Here is a 9,589-nt window from a genome sequence, read left to right as displayed (position 1 = left end):
TATCATGACCAACTGGTTTCTTTTGTTGAACCATTCTTGCATTTCATTTGTCCCTGAAATGCAAGGGTGGTTAAAAAAACAAAACCAATCAATGCAATATATCACATTAGTAGAATGAAGAGAGGAAAAAACATAGTCATCTTAATTGGTGCAGAAAAAGTATTCAAACAAATCGAATACTATTTCATGATAATATCACTCTATAATAGAGTAGATACAGAAGGGAACTTCCTCAAGCACATAAAGGGCATTTATGAAAAAGCTAGTGTTAACATCATATACAGTGGTGAAAAAACTAAAGCTTTCCCCCTAAGGTCAGGAAAAAGACAAGGATGCACACATTCATTACCTCTATTCAACACTGTATTGTAAATTCTAGCAAGATCAATTAGGCAAGTAAAGAAATAAAGGACATTCAAATTAAAAAGGAAGAGGCAAGAATATTTGCTGATGAAATGATCTTAGCTATAGAAAATCCTAAAGAATCCACAGAAAACAAAACAAAAAAGACAAATTTGGTAAAGTTGTAGGATACAAGATTAACATACAAAAACAATTGTATTTCAGTACAAGAGCAATAATCAATCAAAAAATCAAATTAAGAAAACCACACTAGTGTAGCATATCCGTATAATGGAATACTATTCAGTCATTAAGAAGGAAAAAATTACTGACACATATCCACTGGTGTAGCTGGCCCTTGAAAACATCATGTTAAGTAAAAGAGTCCAGACACAAAAGTCTGTATTGTATAATTCAATTTATATGAAATATCTAGAATTTGTAAATTCTTAGAGGCAGAAATCAGATTAGTGTTTGTCAGGGGCTAGGGGAAGGACGGAAATGTGAAGAGACTATTTAATGGATATTGGGTTTCCTTTGGAGATGACAAAAATGTTTTAAAACTTTAAGGTAGTGATGATTGCACACCATTGTGAATGTACTAAATGCTACTAAATTATACACTTTAAAATGGTTAATTTTATGTTATATGAATTTAGCCTCGATAAAAATAAAAACAAGAGAAGAAGGAAATTCTGTGTTACATTTATTATGCATGAATTAGAATGAATGCAAATGAAAAATGCCAAAGTTTATCTTTGAAAAATTGACTAATATTAAAAAGTAAATCAAACATTTAAAAAAATGAAAAGTAAGGGATTATCTGTGGATAAGGTAGGAGTGGTAAAGCTGTGTTGATAAAAACAAAAATCTTTTCTACAGGCCCAGTGAGTCAATCAAAAAAACATTATTTGCTTTTACTATGGTCACAGCATGACACTATATAGTTTGAGCAAGTGAAAGGCCATAAAATCTACTGTCATCTCCTCTGCCTGTCGTGGAGGCAGGCAGAAGCCAATGCAATTGACCTAGAAAGAACATTCTGAGTGTGACTCAGGCAGGGAGGTGGGTTAATGGGGATTAAAAGGAATAATAAATGGGAAAATCAAATTGAAATCCAGGGAACAAGTCCAGTAGTAGTCACTCTAATGGAGGAAAAACCTAAGCATGAGGCAAAACAATTAAATGGGGGTTACCGGATGAAATAGTTCCCATAAAAGAGGATGAGTTGGTGGCATATGGAAAAATAAAGATAAGGTAATTAAAGGCATTTATAGAGCACCTGTGGCCTTTGATGGCTAAACAAAATGCCACTAAAAGCACCCACTTAGCTTGAACAACAAATACACATGAAGTAGAAAATAATTTGGTGTTAAATTGTACTTAATTTTATCTGAACACAAGAGAAATCTATACATTAGTGTGGGGCAAAGATGGGTAAGAATACTTCATATGACAAATTGGATTTATATTATATCCTAAGAAATGGGTAGGAATTGGACAGAGATGGGATGAGTAGAGACATTTCTTGTAAGTAAGGAGCATAATGAGATGGACATAGAAAGGGGGATACATGAGACAGTAAGGACTTTGTTTAGTGTAATAGTTCATGTTGTACAGAAAAAAAAATCGAGTTTGGATATGAATCTTGGGACCAGATCAACAAAGTTCTTAAATGCCTGTATGCAGAGTTTGGACATTATCCTTCATGCTTTGAGCAAGGCTATCATATGACAAGAGCAGAAATTTTAGAAGATAAATTTAATGGTATTTATAATGAACTGAAAATTCGAGATATCATAATAGGGAGATGACTGTTTAGGAGGTTTTTATAGTAATGCAGGTAAGATTATCATGAGGCTAGTATGATTACACTGAAATTGAAAGAAAAGATTATATAAGCATAAAATTTAGTGGCAGATTAATTAAAAGGATGAGTTAGAGTTGAAAAATTCATCATGATTCAAACTAAAAGGAGAGTAGATAATTGTACATTTTAGAATAACTTAAAGAGCGTAATTAGGTTGTTTGTAGCTCAAAGGATAAATGCTTGAGGAGATGGAAACCCCATTCTCCATGATGTGCTCATTTCACATTGCATGCCTGAATCAAAATCTCTCATGTACCCCATAAATACATACAACCACCATGTACCCACAAAATTTAAAAAATAAAAAAAAATTCAAAGAAAGAAAAATAAGAGGAGAGCAGAAACACTACGAAAAATGGAATGATTGGGAAGAACTAGATCTGTGGCATGAACAATGAGTCCACTTGGACATTCTGAGTTTGAGAGCCCAGACACATATCATAATGATTTCCTCTAGGGAAGACATCCAGAACAGGAAGTAGAGAGAGAATCCGGGTCAGAAAACACAGATTTGAAAGTCATTGTTTGACCACCTCTAGTACTCTTTCTTTCGAAGGTTTCAAATGTTAAGGACACTTTGGAAAAATTAGTCAGCATATTGCATCATTATTTCATGGAAGGATTCTGCCTTTCCTCTTGCATTTGTGTATTTCTACAGAATGATGAAGAAACAAAGACTTATGGGATGAGAGGAATGCCGTTATAGGGTACAGCACAGCACGTACACTGCTGCTTCGAGAGAAGTACACCCCTCAGTGCTTCCCTTTCCTGTTCATGCTCAGCTAGGTGCTGTACGAAATATAAGCCAAGTCAAGTATAAACTCAAATGTAAATAGTCAAGTTGAATTTTCAGGAAAATTGGTGCATACATGCATCTGGGGTCCCTACTAGCCTCATTGTGTAAGCCGTGTGGGTACCTTTATGTGGAACATGGCCACTTCCTTTCTAAGATGTACATTAAATATAGTTGAGAAGGTTCATGTCTAATTTTTAAGCCAGCTTTTCTTGCAGGTGATTTCTCTATTCTAATAAAGGCAATTTTCTAGTATGGAAGGTGAGACGAGACCACTGAGGATCAAAAGCAACCACAATAAGAAACTACAATAAGCCAAATAAACTTTACACTTACGCTTTCAAAGAGGCAATCTCCAGAACACTTCTGAGGATCCAGCAGCACAGCAAGAGAACTTCTACAAGAGAAGAAAAAAAAAAAACACATTTAGATTAAAATCTCATAAATGCTGCAGATAAAAAAGCCCTGTACAAATTTTTTAATAATATACACCCACTTTCAAAATTTATTGTCACAAAAATGGTACATTTCACTGACAAATGATTGCTGACCAATCATTTGTCGGGCCATTACTTTCTCTTCTTGTCATTTTTTATTTCTTTTTCTTCTCACAAGGGGGAGTGGGTCCTTACCCTCAGGGAATAAATGTTTTCCGAACTGTGCCAATTCAGCTTTGTTTGCTAGATGCATTTTTACAAGTATCTGATTTTCCACTGCTGTAGCTACAAGGATCATTAGAAGAGCCTGTGATGGCAGGTGTGGGAAAACAGAGCAAAAGACAGCAACTCACAAAAAGGTAGTTTCAGCTGTGTAAGCAACTACACTGGTGAGTTGGACAAAGAGAATCTGAGGTGGGTAGGCACTAGAAGGAAGAGGAACAGGGTAATAATAAAATAGTTCTCTCTTTCTCCCTTCACTCCAGGAAAGAACTGCTTTCTGATCTGGATGACTTAGAAAGAGGGGAGTTTGGCAGAAACCCTGGGTCTTACCCATGAGTGACCCGGAAGGCTAAATCAAGGAGGCCTCCTCTTTCTTTACCCAACCTGCTGGTTCACTTAGAACAGCTCCCACATTTTTACTAGGTCTGTGGTGATGCTTTTTGAGCTTGTGATTGTCTTTCCTGATTTATCCTCAGGAAATTTAATTTATACCAAATCATTTCTTTGCACTAAACCTCAGATACCTGTAAAAAGAGGGGTCAAAAGAGATCATCTCTATGCTTTCTTTCAACTTAATATTCTGTGATTTCAGAAAAGGTACAGAAAACTGTTCACCAGGAAAGGGCATTCAGGCTGACACAATTTACTCAGAAGTCACTTCTGCATTTGCATTCATAGCCTTCGAAGCCATTCTCCTTATGGTAAACTCACACAGACATTTTGCAAACACTGCAATCACCCACTCCCACCCGAAGTATAAATTTTTATTGGGCCGGGTGCAGTGGCTCACGCCTGTGATCCCAGCACTTTGGGAGGCCAAGGCAGGCAGATCATTTGAGGTCAGGAGTTCGAGACCAGCCTGACCAATGTGGTGAAACCCCATCTCTACTAAAAATACAAAAAAAATTAGCTGGGCATGGTGGCTCATGCCTGTAATCCTGGCTACTCAGGAGGCTGAGGCAGGAGAATTGCTTGAACCTGGGAGGCGGTGGTTGCAGTGAGCTGAGATCGCACCACTGAACTCCAGCCTGGGTGACAGAGTGAGACTCCATCTAAAAAAATATATATATATATATATAGGCAGTGGCCAAAGGTAGAACAAGTGGAAACACATCTAAAACCAGTGAAGCGTCATAAGATGTGTTGACAATTTAGTCCTCAGTCAACCAGTGCTTATGATTTCTGATAATGTCCACAGCTTTCCCTTTCTGTGTTCATAATTTGATAGTTAAATATTTTATCTTGTCTGCATCACCCTGCTTCTCCAAAAAGCTATTAATGACTTTTTGGAGAAGAATTTAATATTGCCAAGAAATTTAAAAATTATCTTCCATTAGAGTAATTCTTGTTTCATAAAAGTATTGCTAGAAAAGATCTGTAAGAGCTGTAAAAATAAATCAAGTTGGGGAGCATTTGGTGGTCAATTCTGCAGGCATCCTTTTCTGAGCAATGGTGGATGGCTGAGTCCATTCAGAAGTCAGCACCCTTAGTCTTGCCTGCCTCAGTAGGAGTTTTGCTTTAAAGATAACAAGAGGGTTGGATTATGGTGAAGATAAAGAAAGCTCTTGGCCTAGTACGCTCTATGGTGCTGTACTCAGAATAAATGGGAAATATATTGAAAAATATTCTGAAAGTGAAGTTTCAGACTTTCTCCAGTAAATATTCAGTTGCAATTAAGCACTTTAGGTCAACATGGCTCTGAGTCTGAATGGTGCTAAGCTTAGATAACAAACTCAATATGGCAAATTCTGGAAAGAGGGCTCCTGTTTGGAAGTGCAAAAGAAAATCTATTAGGAATGTATTAGACAGAATAAAAGCTGGTAAAATACTTTTAAGATTAATTCAATAGGTGAGCTTGAAAAATGTTTCCTTTAGCTACTCTGTGTACAGGGTTTTCAGGGCTTTTTACCAGAAAATTATGTCAGTCAAATCAATGGTGGTGCTCCTTTCAAGTCCTCCAGGAAATCATCCTTTCCCATTTTTTTCAAAGAGATAATAAGGTTTTTTGTTTGTTTCCTACTGGTAAGAACTTGCTTTCTCTCATCCAAAACACCTTAAACTCATTCATCTGTGTTCTTGCTTTAGACCCAACTCTGACTTTTGACTGCTCCAAAACTGGCCTTCCAGTGAGTATCCACTTCGGCCAGCATTGAAACTAATAATTATCATGATAAAATATAATCATTTCTAAAAATTCTCAATACCTCCTTAAAACTGTGAAAACTGAACTCTCATGGTTATTTTGTGCTCTTTAATCTTACTTTAGTTTTTAATTTTGGGTTGTATTTTGTTCCTCTTCTCTCTCTTTTCTGCACTGCTAATCCCACCCACGTTACAGACATTGACACTGTCTAAACATATGAAAGAGAGAGAGAGGTAAAGACAAGACAATTCAAAACAACTTCTTCAGTTCTCTGGTTCACTTGGCAAAAAGAGCTATCCCCATAAGTAACTTGCATGATAATAATCAGGAGTATTACTGCTCCCACAGACCAGTCTGCCTATGGTGTCTGAGGTTTGCCAACCTATATAAATCTTACTGCCAGTTTACCCACCCCTTACACATTTGTAAACAGATACTGTTCAGTTTAAACAAACTTCATAAAAGGGAAGATTCTGGGAAGAATGTGTTAATTCTAGGAGAGCTAGGTGTATGGGGAACTCTCCCATTTAGCATGATGACTATGGGAAAAGAGGTTATGGCATGTTTTGAATAATTTGGGAGTTTTGGTTTTTTCTTTTCCTCTCCTTTTCTATTATCAGTGGTCTGGGTCAGCATCCCAAATTCAAGTTTTCTATGATCACTTCAATTCTTCATAGACTACTTTGGTTTCACATTTTTTCTTTTCTTTCCCCTACCACTTAACACAAGAAGGTGACATCAGATCCCAAGTCATGCCAGTGCACCTCTCTGGCCAGCAATGCCAATGGAGGGATGGTGTAAACCACAGATGTGATGGCTTTTGATCCAATTCCAGTATGTATTATATGCCAGTTATAAGACAATCAATTTCAGCATATACACAGAGAGATAATATCCCCAAAATATTTGAATCATCAACAAAGAGTAAAAGAAGGCTCTGAATGTCTCATTATTAATGTAGGTAAACTCAAAGACGGATTTAACGTATACTAGTTTTATCTTTTCTTTGTAAAAGAATTTCATAGATGGTGTGTGCACAAAGCTTATCTTGCTTATATGAAAATTATCTTCATAAAAGTTAACCTACTCCATTGTTATATGTTTTAAAAATTCTTATAAAGTAAGCTGCAGCTACAAGCAACTTTATAATTGGCAGGTTCTTTACATCCTTAAATATAACTATGGTGTTAGTTTTTTCTGTTGTTGAAATAATGCAGGATGAGTCCTCTGAAAGTATAAAAAACATACACTTTTATACATTTTATACATTAATAGGATTCATTCACTTATAAATTTCTATTTATTGTATGCCTAATATTATTAGCATAATATATATTAGCCAATGTTTTAAGTGCTGGGAATACAATAGAAGCACAAAATATGAAGCCCCTCTTCTTGCAAAGTTTACACTCCTGAAGAGGGAGACAGATATCAACCACCACCACCACAACAACTCAACAAGTAAATATGTAACACATGAGAAGAAAAATAAAGTAGGTTATAGGCTATATTTAGCCCTTCTCCTCTCCTGAGTATAGAGTGATGAAGTGCCATTTCAGATCAGGTCAGGACCTTTCCTAATAGGGTGGCATCTGAGCAGAGATTTGAATGGAACTCTGAGGACAAGTTTGAGATGGTTTTTCTTCTGATAGGCTGTAGTCACACAGCACTAATCCAAGAAGGCAATCAGAAAATAAAATTATTTCAACTAATTAGTCCATTGAACATGGACAAAACAACTGGTTTTATAGTCTAACATTTTTACTTTTTATACTGGCTGGTTTTATGGCACACGAATACGAACTAAGATATAGCTTTAGGGTAACTATCTTCTAGGGCAAAATAAAATCCCTGACTGGAGCCCCCTGATGGTGAAAAATCTTTGGTGATTATCACCCTTTTTTATTCTAGAATTTGAGTAGCAAGTGATAAACCCAGGGAATAGTTGGAAACTGTGATTGCTGTTGAGCTCTGGCTCTCCAAGTCTGCAGTGAGAGTAATCAGCCATCACACAACCAAAGGGATGACGGTGCTCACAGCTATCTGTCAACCAACAGAGATGGACTGAGTGATTTGAAACTTAGAAACAATCATTGTGCTATTTTATGGAGAACAGAACCTCTGGATAAAGAGTCAAAATAGAAGGAACAGATGTGTGAAGGAAACTAGGAGTTCCAATGAAGGATGCCTGATAGATATGTTGAGAAGGCACTTGGCTATACAAGTCTAAAGCTTAGAGAAAGTCAAGGATGGAGATAGAAGTTGAATATTCATAAGAGCACAGATGGCACTTAAATCTATGATTACTATGGAGAAAGAGTAGATAGGAATGAGAAGGGGTCCCAGCACTGAGCCCTCGAGCACTTCAACATTTGCAGGACTGACAAGAGAAGGAGCCAGCAGAGAAAACCAAGGCCAGTCCCATTACAGGGGAACCAGGAGACTGTAATGTTATGAAAGGCAAGCCAAGAAAAGACAGCGCTTCAAGAAGAATGGAATTGCCCAACTGTGTCAAACGCCACTGGAAAAATAAGCAGCAATTGTGTAATAAAAATAATAGCAGCTAACATGTGTTATACCTGTATTATCTGCAAAACATTGTTTTAAGAGTTCATACAGATTATCCCATTTAGTGTGTACAATACCCACATGGTAAATAATGTTCTAGTCACAATTTTACAGATGAGAAAACTGTGGAAGAAAATATTAATAACTTGCCCCTCATCATGAAGTCTGACTAGTGGATTTAGGAAGATGGATAATGTTGATGGTCTTCAACAGAGCTGTTTCAGTAGAGCAGTGAAGCACCTGGAGTGACTGAAGTGGTGTGAAGGGAAAATGGGAAGTGAGAAAGTAGAGATATCAGGTATAGACATGCACAACGTTACTATGCCTAGCACTTAGAATATTCCAAATAGATAGAGGTTATTAAAATAGTGCTGATAATTGTAATTATTATTTCTGATGACTGTCTTTCCTGCTGAACCATAAACACTTTAACAGTGTACTTTGTATTTCTTAATCTCTACATTTTAGCCCTTACCCAAATTTCTCAATAACTGATTACTAGGTTTAGGATTAGGAAGAGGTTAATGGAAGAGATTCATTTTGAGATGCTTTTATAGATAGGTAGGGTTTGAACAGATAGAAAGGTCAAGTATAATGTCCCAAGGATATTCAGACCATTGTTGAACTCAATATATAAAATTTTATGAAATGTTAAGTCAATAATTTATCCCAAATGTTCATTTATGAGATGATAGCTCTGTCTGTCTAGATTGAAGATCCAAAGCTCAAAAGCCTACAGAGACCAGGCTGCAATGGAAATGAGCACCATGAGTCAGTTTTAAGCTTTGAAATAAGAAGATTGGAGCATAATAAAGAAAAGACAGAAGTCAAGAATTTTCCTGTGAAATCTGCCTCGTTTTTTAAAGTGCTGGCATCCAATTCAATGTTTTTAATAATACTATTCAGTGTAAAATGAACATGGCTATGGGATATACCTGGTCTGATGGCACTAGTTTATGACTTCTGGGCTGCACAATATCTACTCAGCTAATGCAGAGAGTTGATTCTGAGGGGAAAAAAATCAAACTTAGAGTAAAACAAGTGAATTAAAGACTTTTTGACATAGTTTATTAAAATTTTAGATAGCAAGGCAGCTGATAGTTTAAAAATAAAAGCCATACGAGAAAAAAATATATTCCAAGGCCTTTCATGATAGTAGAAAAGAAAAAACATAGGTAACCTGTTATCATTAATACTTACAACATGTCTTTTTG

At 36.3% G+C, this 9,589-nt stretch overlaps 1 long non-coding RNA gene across 1 annotated transcript in view; it reads right to left on the bottom strand.

The window, feature by feature from the left end:
* Positions 1–3,352: 3,352 nt before the first annotated feature.
* Positions 3,353–9,589, bottom strand: part of LOC112636654 — a 236,283-nt gene continuing 230,046 nt past the window's right edge. The window contains exon 3 of the long non-coding RNA XR_003122212.1: positions 3,353–3,402. This is a non-coding gene — a long non-coding RNA (uncharacterized LOC112636654). The remainder of the gene's footprint in view (positions 3,403–9,589) is intronic.

The sequence above is a fragment of the Theropithecus gelada genome, chromosome 12, assembly GCF_003255815.1.
Source record: "Theropithecus gelada isolate Dixy chromosome 12, Tgel_1.0, whole genome shotgun sequence".
In the NCBI taxonomy this organism is placed as follows: Eukaryota; Metazoa; Chordata; class Mammalia; order Primates; family Cercopithecidae; genus Theropithecus; species Theropithecus gelada.
Note: the sequence above shows the minus strand (reverse complement) of the source record. Positions and strands in the feature narration are given on the sequence as shown.